We start from the raw sequence: 9,526 nt of genomic DNA, 5'->3' as shown, positions 1-9,526 counted from the left end.
GCCTGGCGTGCTGCAGTCCGTGGGGTCACAGAGAGTCTGACAGGACTGAGCGACTGAACTGAACTGATATGTATAATTCAACATTTCTTCATTTTCCGTTTCAAATGCCAAAAAGTTCAAAAGTGAATCTCAGCAAGACGTTCTACCAGCTTCCCTTCATGTGAGGCTCTGGCGCCTTGTTCCCAGACACAGATGGATGTTTACTTGCATTTGACTGTCGAGTGAGTGCCTGCAGTTCCTTCCAGGAGGGAGTGAGGCCCAGTAAGACGGAGGGAGGCCGGAGGCGGCAGAGAGCGTGGGAGGCGAACCTCCCCAGGAGCCAAGGACGGGTTCCCGTGCAACCTGCCATCCTCCTTACCAATGCTCAGTCCCTGCAGTAAGGTTTCAGACCTCGGTGATTTCCTGGTAAAACTGTCTCCCCCACTACAGTTCACACTGATATCCTCAATGTATTTTACTTTGTTTGTGTTGTTGCTGTTCAGTCGCTAATTTTATTTAATTCCATTCTGTTTGGGTTGCCTGACCTCAGGCTTGCATTGTGCCCCTGTTCCAAGTCTTGAGTCTTTCTATTTGTTTCTACTCACATTTTTAGAACCTGCTGAATTAAATGTCAAGCTAGTTGCCTTTATCTCCATTTCAGCGTTGTGTGAACGAGTCTGTTTTCTGCAAACGCGCTGTGAGGTTTATGCGGCCGTAATTAGGAATGAAGGCCTGGACGCACACGTCTGGGTGGTAAGTAGCTCCCACCCTCCCCTTCCTCCACCCCTTCCTGAAGGGCCCAGGTCTCCTGTGATATACGAGGTGGTCCTGAACATTTATTACAACAAGAGCAAAATGCATACCATACACCTCACTATAGTAACTGCAGAGGATTGAGATTACCTATTTAGATGAAAATACCATGAAACATTACATTTAAAATCAATTATATCTGTATCACTAAGACTTCAAATCTGCTCCCTTAAATATCTGTCATTGACACAGTCAATGTGCTATTGTAAGTAAACTCAATTTTAAAGGATCACAACCTTATATTTATGTATTATTTCACAATGACTAAAATCCCTCTCACTCTATAAAATTTGTTTTAATTATTTTATGAATAAAAAAAGCTTTATAATCCTATTCTTAAATGCCATATTTAGCTTACTATTTAAAATGACAATTTTAGCTGTAGATGAATGTAGTTTTGCTTCACAAAATTAAAGATCTTAGAAATATTTCCTCATATCTACCACTTGGCCTGCATGTATGATATTTGTGTGTATCATGTAATATGTACACATGTATTTAAAATAAAGCCAAAGAAATTACACTTTTCTTAGCAGCTGTTACTAGTTTTCAACCCTCTCAGCTCCGTGGGATGTTTTTCACAATTAATGCTACTGTTGGGATTGAGGCAACGATCTTCCCAACTGATGGATGAATGGTCTTGTTGGAATGAAGAGTCTGTGAGAGAAGAAAGTCAGATGAAACGTGGCTGATGGTCTTTCCAGCAAAGCCTGAGTCCTTTATCCTGGAGGCCAAGGCGAGATGCTGGACCCCCACGCCCCGGGCTTCCATGTGCCCCAGAGGACACAGCAGTTCCTGCAGGAGTGAAAGCCAGGCGGATGCGGGGGCTTCAGGAGCGGGCAGTGGGGGTGCAGGCCACCCGGGGTCTGACTCGGGGCCTGGCTGGGTTGGGACTCTAGGAGCTTCCAGGCGCCCAGGAGTGGTGGGAACTGCTGGTCCTAGGACCCCACAGGGTCAGGCATCCACACTCAGGGCCTCATTCTCACCCCGATATCTCTGGGGGGTCTCCTGTCAGAGGAGATGGGGCTCGGGACACTCAGGTCTCTGCAGGTCTCTCCTAGGGGCTGGCTGTCGACGGGGCGGGAGGGAGTACCAGGCTTCAGGGAAATGAAGCCGCTCCGCCCAGTGCCCTTCACCTCCGGGTGGTGAGCCCACCTCCTCCCTGGGGGCTCTTATGTCCTGGAGGGAGATTTCCAACCCAGGGAGTGGAGCCGCACCCTCGGTCTCTCTGCACGAGATCCATGGTGCCATCACTCTGAGAAGAGTTGGGAGCAGGGAGCTCAACTGAGCTGGGTGGTTCATCACTAAGGAGGCAGGATCAGGCAGCGGGGCCTTTCAGCTGGAGGAGACTCTGTGACCAAGACTGAGGGTGAGAAAGACCAGGCAGGTGTCCAGGGACTCCTGCCGATGAGCAGAGGGAGGTGGGGGTTCCCAGACTTGAGGGGCCCTAGGAGGTTGAACAACTGATGCTTGAAACAAAAAGATGGAGGATCTGAAAGTCTCCAGACCTGGAGGTGGTGACAGCTGAACAGTGACCAGGGAGTGACGGGGAGGAACGCTGGTAGGAGAGAGTTTCACAGATGAAACAAAGGAAGAAATCAGAAAACGTCAGACTTGGACCGGAGAGAACAGAACCACACGCCGGAGCAGCAGTGTGAGAGAGAAAGGAGTAGAGATGGGGTGGAGATGGGGTAGAGATGGGGTGGAGACAGGAGTAGAGACGGGGTGGAGATGGGGTAGAGACGGGAGTAGAGACAGGGGTAGAGACAGGAGTAGAGACGGGGTGGAGATGGGGTAGAGATGGGGTGGAGACAGGAGTAGAGACGGAGTAGAGACAGGGGTAGAGACGGGGTAGAGACGGGGTAGAGACAGGGGTAGAGACGGGGTGGAGACGGGGTGGAGATGGGGTGGAGATGGGGTAGAGACGGGAGTAGAGACAGCGGTAGAGACAGGGGTAGAGACGGGGTGGAGACGGGGTGGAGATGGGGTGGAGATGGGGTAGAGACGGGAGTAGAGACAGGAGTAGAGACAGGGGTAGAGACAGGGGTGGAGATGCGGTAGAGACGGGAGTGGTTGGTGCTCCCTCTGGGTTCTCGCGCCTGACCGCTGGGTCGGCTGAGGGGGCTTCCCCAGGGCACCCCCATCCGCCCTGGCCGCCGACTCCCACCCACTTGCCCTCCAGCGCCCCCTCCACGTGTCTGTGTCGTCACGACTTCCTCCTCGTGGCTGCAACTTTCCCTCCTTTCTCGCTGGGATAGAAACCCTGGTGCCTTCATCCTAGCCCTGCCAACAGAGACTCTGAAATCACCGAGCAGAGGAGAAGGAGCAGATGACCTGAACCACCAAATTCAAGCGCAGGGATTTTAAAGCGAACTCGACCCTGAAGAAAGCCTCAACTCAAGGTAAACAGGAGATGGCCTCCGTGTGGGAGAGGGAAACCGCGGCGCTCCCCAGCAATGGCCGCTGAGACGGGCGTGGCTGCCTTCGGGAACCTCCCCGATCTTTTCTGCGGACGTGGGAACCGGCCCTGTCGCCCGTCAGGGTGGGGACACCCGCCTGGAGCCCTGGGGCTCGTGGGGACCGCCTCCCGGTCCGCGGCGGCGGCGGCTGGAAGGAGCGAGGGCCGGGCCTGGCCCGGAATCCGCAGCCCGAGCGGGACCATAACGCGAAGCCCGCAGCGCCGCCTGCTGGCCGCGCTCTGAATGACCGCCGCTCTGGCTTCCGGAGGGCGGCCGGCGTCTGGGCCTGAGTCTGGGCCGGAGTCGCTCGGCAAAGCCGGAGCCGCGGGGCGGCCTCCGGGGTCTCCCCTTCAGCGGAGTCTCAGCAGATGCTCCGAGAGCGACTCCGGCCCAGACCCCTGCCTGAGCATCGCAGCCCTGCGGGGCCCTGGGAGAGCCAGCCCCTCAAAACCCACAGAAGCGGGCCCTCCCCTGGGCCCACAGCGTCTGGCAGCGCCGGCCTCCCGTGCGTGAGGAGGGAAACGCGGACGGGGCTCCCAGCGCGGCGAGACTGGGGCCCGAGGCGGGGCCCAGCGCGGAGCTGGGCGGACCGCACTGACGGCCGGCCTGTGCCCGGATGGCCCAGCCAGGGAGAAGGGGCCATCCTGACTGCGGCCTCCCGGCTCAGGGCCGAACTAGAGGTCACGCCTGTGTGTGGCTGCTGTGAAAGCGAGCTTAAAAATGGCGTCCAGAGAAACAGGAACCAGTCTCTTTCGACACCCGGCAGGGCGGCCGTGCTTGGAGTCTGGGTTGACTGGGCTTCGTCCCGCAAGCGCTTGGGTTAGCAGGTCAGGGCCCCTGGTCACGATCAAGATGGTTGACATTCACGTTGTTTCAAGTAAATTACCAGAAATGTGCTGAGAGGAATCACAGTAGTTTCAGTGATGAAATTGTGAAACAGCTCGATGAGCTTTTTTTTTAACCCCACCAAACCTCTTGGCTTTGGATTTCTCACACACCCACCTCCTTTTTCCCCGGAAACACCGCTATCATCCTCTCTTCCTCTCACTGGCCCACAGCCGTGTCCGGCGGCTCACTGAGGCAGGATTGCCGGCTCTGTCCACCCTCTGAGCCAGCGTCTCCGCACAGCCCTGACCCAGTGACTCACTGAGGACAGGCCCACCTCTCTGTCCACCCTCTGGACCAGCGTCTCCATGTAGCACTGAGCCAGTGACAATACAGCCATGTCTAGCATCTCACTGAGGACAGGCCCACCTCTGTCCACACTCTGTTCCAACGTCTCCGTGCAGCACTGACCCAGTGACCACACCGTAGTGATGATTGAGTGCATGCATGAACAGCTAAATGAAATGAAACAAGCTTGTTATATTTTCATTTCTGACACCAAATTCCAACCAGTAGGGCTCTTTCTCACAGCAAGCAGATCAACACAGTCTGACACTGGCTGCCTGGGGTAACGCGGGGTGAAGGGTTCAGGCCACAAGACGGCCCCTTCCTTAGCTGCCACTAGGCTTCCCACTACCAGTCAGGGCTCCAGTGGGGCCTTTGCCAGGCACCCAGGGGTGAAATCAGCACATCACAATGCTACACCAGACCCCTACACTGGTAAAGATAACTGGGAAATCTTGATCATTATATGGGCAAATGAAAAATGCTGCTGCTGTGTCAGTAAACAGAGGATGCCCCGAAAGCCGCCTGAAGGTGAGGCCTAAGGAGACTCAGGGTGGAGAGGGGACACCCCCATCAAACCATCAGTCACCGCGGCTGCCCTCGTGGTGCACCCCGGGGGACCCAGGATGGGCAGACACAGGACATTGGGCCCAGGCAGCCGGGGTGTCAGTGAGCCCAGACTTCGCACCTTCTCATACATAGAAAAGGGCTAAATTCCTTAACTGGGGATGTCTAGCTTCCTTTTCTAAATAGTGATCTTTTGATGTTGTGACCACCTGGTTGGTCTTTGTTGCAAAAACTCCTATAGATCCTGGCTCCTCTGGAGCCATCCCTCAGAGCCATCTGAGAGGCTGTGTCCAGGGCTTACGTCCTCAGTTTTGTCCTCCAAATAAAGCATCATTCTCAGCTTTAAGGTTGTGCATTTTTTTCAGTCGACATACATATGCACATATTTGTATAATAAACACACTCATTGGAAAAGACTCTGATGCTGGGAAAGATTGCAGGCAAAAGGAGAAGGGGCGGCAGAGGATGAGATGGTTGGATGGCATCACCGACTCGATGGACTTGAGTTTGAGTAAGCTCCGGGAGTTGGTGATGGACAGGGAGGCCTGGCGTGCTGCAGTCCAAGGCGTCCAAAGAGTCAGACACAACTGAGCGACTGAGCAACAACAATGCATACACGCAGGTCTACAAGTTATAACTGATCTTCCTTTCCAATACAGATTCGGAAAAGGGAGAAAAAGCGAAGAAGAGGGACTCTGAGCGGAGCGGGGCTCAGGCACTTCAGAGACGGGTGATCAGAGGAGCTGATGGTGAGGGCTGTGCTTCCTCTGCCCATCCACCAGGTCCCGCAGGAACCGCAGGTAGGACTTCGTTCCCCTGGTCAGTGGGCTCGGGACTGTGCAGGTCACACTTCCCGGCAACCCTTTGCTCACCTCGATGAGGTAATATTTTCTAAAGGACTCTGAAATGCATCTTTAATGAATTAAGTACAAGACACCTGCAGACAATTGAAGTAACACATGCCTTTAGGTGCAGCCTCGAGCTCTCAGAAACCACACACTGTTATGGGAATCGATACCCTGGTCGTTATGTATTCCCGAAATACGGGCTTTGTGCCAAGCACATCTGTCTTGGTAGAAAGAAAATCATTCTCTCCAATTTTCATGCCATTGCCTTTGCTAAAATACCCTTTTGAACATACAGTTCAGTGCAAACATCTTATTTTTTTCTCTAGACTTCATACTTCTATAGGACCATCCAGAAAACAAATTGGAAGAATTACTTTAATCTGTTAGTAAATATTTACTGGACACAACTCCAGGTGCCATGAGAGGACATATACATAATGACACAAGTCCTGGATCTTAACATAACTAAAAGCACTTTGTTTTTAGTTTTTGTATAATCTGGTCCATTCCTTCATGGAAATTATTACCTGGTTAGGTAGCTAATATACAAGTCTTTAAAGAGATGATTAAAATCAAAATAACATGTGCTAGCATTTGATAAGTAATGCCAATGTGCTGCACCCCAAATAAAATGTATGTGTTCCATGATGTTACCTAATTTTTGCCAAAACACGATGGGTGGGTATCAGCCATCCCTTTTCCCAACTGAATCAGGCCCAGACAAGTCACCTCTGAGTGATGGCCCAGCTTCAGGAGGAGCATCAGCAGTTGGGGCGGGGGTGGGGGGGGCGAGGCATTTAACTTAAGATTTAGAGACCCAGGGCAGTAGTGAGTGTGGAAGGGTTCTGTTGGGTCCTGTTGGGTCTGGCCCAACAGTCGCTGGCTTGGTGCTGCCTGGGTCAGCCCGAGGGGCTCGGGCCTCGGCCTGTACTCCTGCAGAGATCTCGGCATCTGTCCAGGGCAGCCTGGCATCCAGAAGCTGCAGCTGGAGCCCCTCCACCCCAGGGGCCTCCCTTCTCGACGCATCGCCGTGGGAGCAGGAGCGGGGGTGACACCACGCAGCTTCCCATCAACGGCGGGTGTTTCCTCCTCGTCCCCCGTGGCTGCGGGGAGGGTCTGCATCCACGGCCCTCCTGTGGACAAGGAGGGGAGCGGGCCCTCTCCCTCTAGGTCGTGATCGTGAGACTGAGCGGGGGTGCGACCAGACGCCCAGCCCCCCAAGGCTGGACTCTGCACCGAGGGCATCACCCTGAACAACCCACCTCCCGCAGCCTGGAGGGCACGACAGACACGGCGCCCCACGGCCTGTGCACGGCCTTCGGGCAGGGAGCCCCGGGAGAGTCTTCTCTGGGGCACGGGCCGCAGAGGCTGCAGGGAGGACAGCGTCCCAACATGGCTGCTTTCCCGTCTTCCCTGCTCTGAGCCCATTAGGGGTTCGCGTGATACCAAATCATGGGGAACACTAAGTGTTCAGACGATTTGTTTACTCGGGTGGATGCAATCGAATCGATAGCAGTTGTGCCCAGAGTCTGGGCAGTGATTTTCTGGAATGGATTCTGAAATTTCTGCCGTCCGGGGGGTGGGCGTTGTCAGGCCGTGTATGAAGTGTGGGTCAATTAGAGAGCACGGCGCTCTAAATCAATGCCACATGACACTGTGCTCGGGCCGCTGAGCAGCCCGTGGTTCTTAAAGGGCCTTGACAACTGGGACTTAGGGGCCTGTTTCCCCTGCCTCGGGCCCAGGATGAAAAGATGATTCTGCAGAGTCCAGATTTAACACCAGGCATGCTTTGGCCCTGGGACTGCAATGGGTTTAGCTTCTCAGGGGTCCACCACCCCCTCCATGTGGTACCAAGGGACAACGGGAGCTGGTTCTGTTCCCTTCAAACTGCTCCCAACAAAGAACCTGGCAGAAAACCAGGGTGGAGCTAAATAACTGTGGGGAAAGAGCAAATTAGCCAAGATGGTCAGGCTCTCTCGCCCCACGTTCTGTAAATGTGGTTCGGTAACAGCCGGGATCACTCACAGCGCGGTGTGTATGCATCACCGTGTACCCCTTCGGCCACGGCCACGTCTGCTCTGTAAGCGTGTATAAGCTCCACTGAAAAGCCCCTGAAGCTGCGTTACGTCTGTGTCCGCCGGGTCAGCCCCGAGAGGAGGGAAGACAGCGTGTCCGCTGCTACGGCTGCGGCCCCAGTTGGGAGAGTAAACGTGTCTGCAGCTCCCACGGCTCCTCGAGGGTTCTCCCAGCTTCCCCGCTCGCGCCTTGCCTACCGTGTTCAGCAAACAGTGTGGACAGAGAGACATCTGGCGTAGTCGGCAGGATCAGCGAGACAAGAAGCAACACTGTCTCAACTCGAGAATCATCCTGGGGCTCTGCCGAGTACTAGGCTGGCTGCCCCTGCTCAGACTTGTGTCTGAGCAGGATGAGACCAGTGAGAGGAACTCGGCGGGGGAAGACAGACCATGAGACTCTCTGGCCCCCAAACCCGGAGCTTCCCCACGAGCCTTCCCTGGGAGACTGTTTCTCCGTGTGCTCGGAAAGGCTTTGCTGGTTGTTGAAGGGATTTCACCCAAAACGATACAAAACAAGGCCGGGTGAGGAGATGCCACTGGAAGACGCAGACTTAGCTCGTGGGGTGCACAGCCAGGACCTAGGGGTGACCGGGGCTCTTTTATTGCCCTCTGGGGCCCCGGGAGGGTGACCCAAGGCGGTGCTACCAGGGTCCTCCACCAGGCCCCCATGGAGGCAGGATGGCCTTGTGAGAACCTGACCCCTAAGCAGGGACAGTCCTGAGGCAGGAAATGGGGCCAGAGGCTCACTTTTTGTTATGGGGCCGTCCAGGCTCCAAGTCCACTTGGCCAGACCTGAGCATGCCCCAGGCCCCTGGGGGCTCGGCACTTTGCTCCGAAAGTTAGCGTCCGGGTGCCGCACAAGGCGATGCCCGCACTGAGCCTTGTGCCACCAGAAGCCCTCGGCTGGAGTCCCTCAGACTCGGGGGCGGGGCGGCCCATCCCGCCTCTGGGCACAGGGAGCCTCCTTCTCGTGCGGCCTCTTTCCTGACGCAGCTTCTCCCACCCGAGACCCCACACCACCTCCGTCTCCGCCGCGTCCGCCTTCTTACGGACCCGGCAGCATCTCTTCCAGAGTCTTCAGCCAGAGCCCTGGTCCTTCTGCTTCCTGCATGTGGACCCTTGAGCATCTGGGCTGCACCGGAGCCGCGGGCACCACGGACGTTCCCGCCGGGACGAGCCCCAGACTGGAGCCGACTCCTCCAAGCGTCCGCACCTAGGCCACACGAGAGGAGAAGCATCCGGGTGCAGGCACCTTGGCTAAAGGGTGGCTGGGCATTTGCCTGCAATCATTCTACTGCAAACTATGGCTTCCTTGACATTAAATGGGATTTTTTTTCTTCAAAGTTGAACTTGGCAGAAATTCACTAAAAACGCTAGCTATACTCCTAAACCACAGGGCACATAAAACATTGAAATCAGAAGTGTTTCCAAGGAAATTGCCTTTTAATTTTCTGAAAAGCAAGCAAAATACAATAACAGGTATGATTTCCCCTTCAGTCAAACCGGGGTCAGTGGTAGGGGTGCTGAGACCCTTCAGCCTCAAGGCGTCCCCCTCAGGATCAGGCTGCACTGGCCTGTGAAGGGGTCTGCAGAATCAAGCAAGGCCTTGTGGGGG

The 9,526-nt window shown here is 55.0% G+C and overlaps 1 long non-coding RNA gene across 1 annotated transcript; it reads left to right on the top strand.

Annotated features, from left to right (window-relative positions):
• Window positions 1-3,033: 3,033 nt before the first annotated feature.
• LOC145541052 (uncharacterized) lies at window positions 3,034-9,254 on the top strand. The gene is made up of 3 exons (XR_014078733.1): window positions 3,034-3,194; window positions 5,648-5,788; window positions 6,796-9,254. It is a non-coding gene; the product is annotated as an uncharacterized LOC145541052 (long non-coding RNA).
• The last annotated feature ends 272 nt before the right edge of the window (window positions 9,255-9,526 follow it).

This window comes from Giraffa tippelskirchi, chromosome 1 (assembly GCF_054371585.1).
Source record: "Giraffa tippelskirchi isolate mGirTip1 chromosome 1, T2T-mGirTip1v1.2.pri, whole genome shotgun sequence".
NCBI classification, from domain to species: Eukaryota; Metazoa; Chordata; class Mammalia; order Artiodactyla; family Giraffidae; genus Giraffa; species Giraffa tippelskirchi.
The sequence above is the reverse complement of the archived record's forward strand: the minus strand, read 5'-3'. Positions and strand labels throughout refer to the sequence as shown.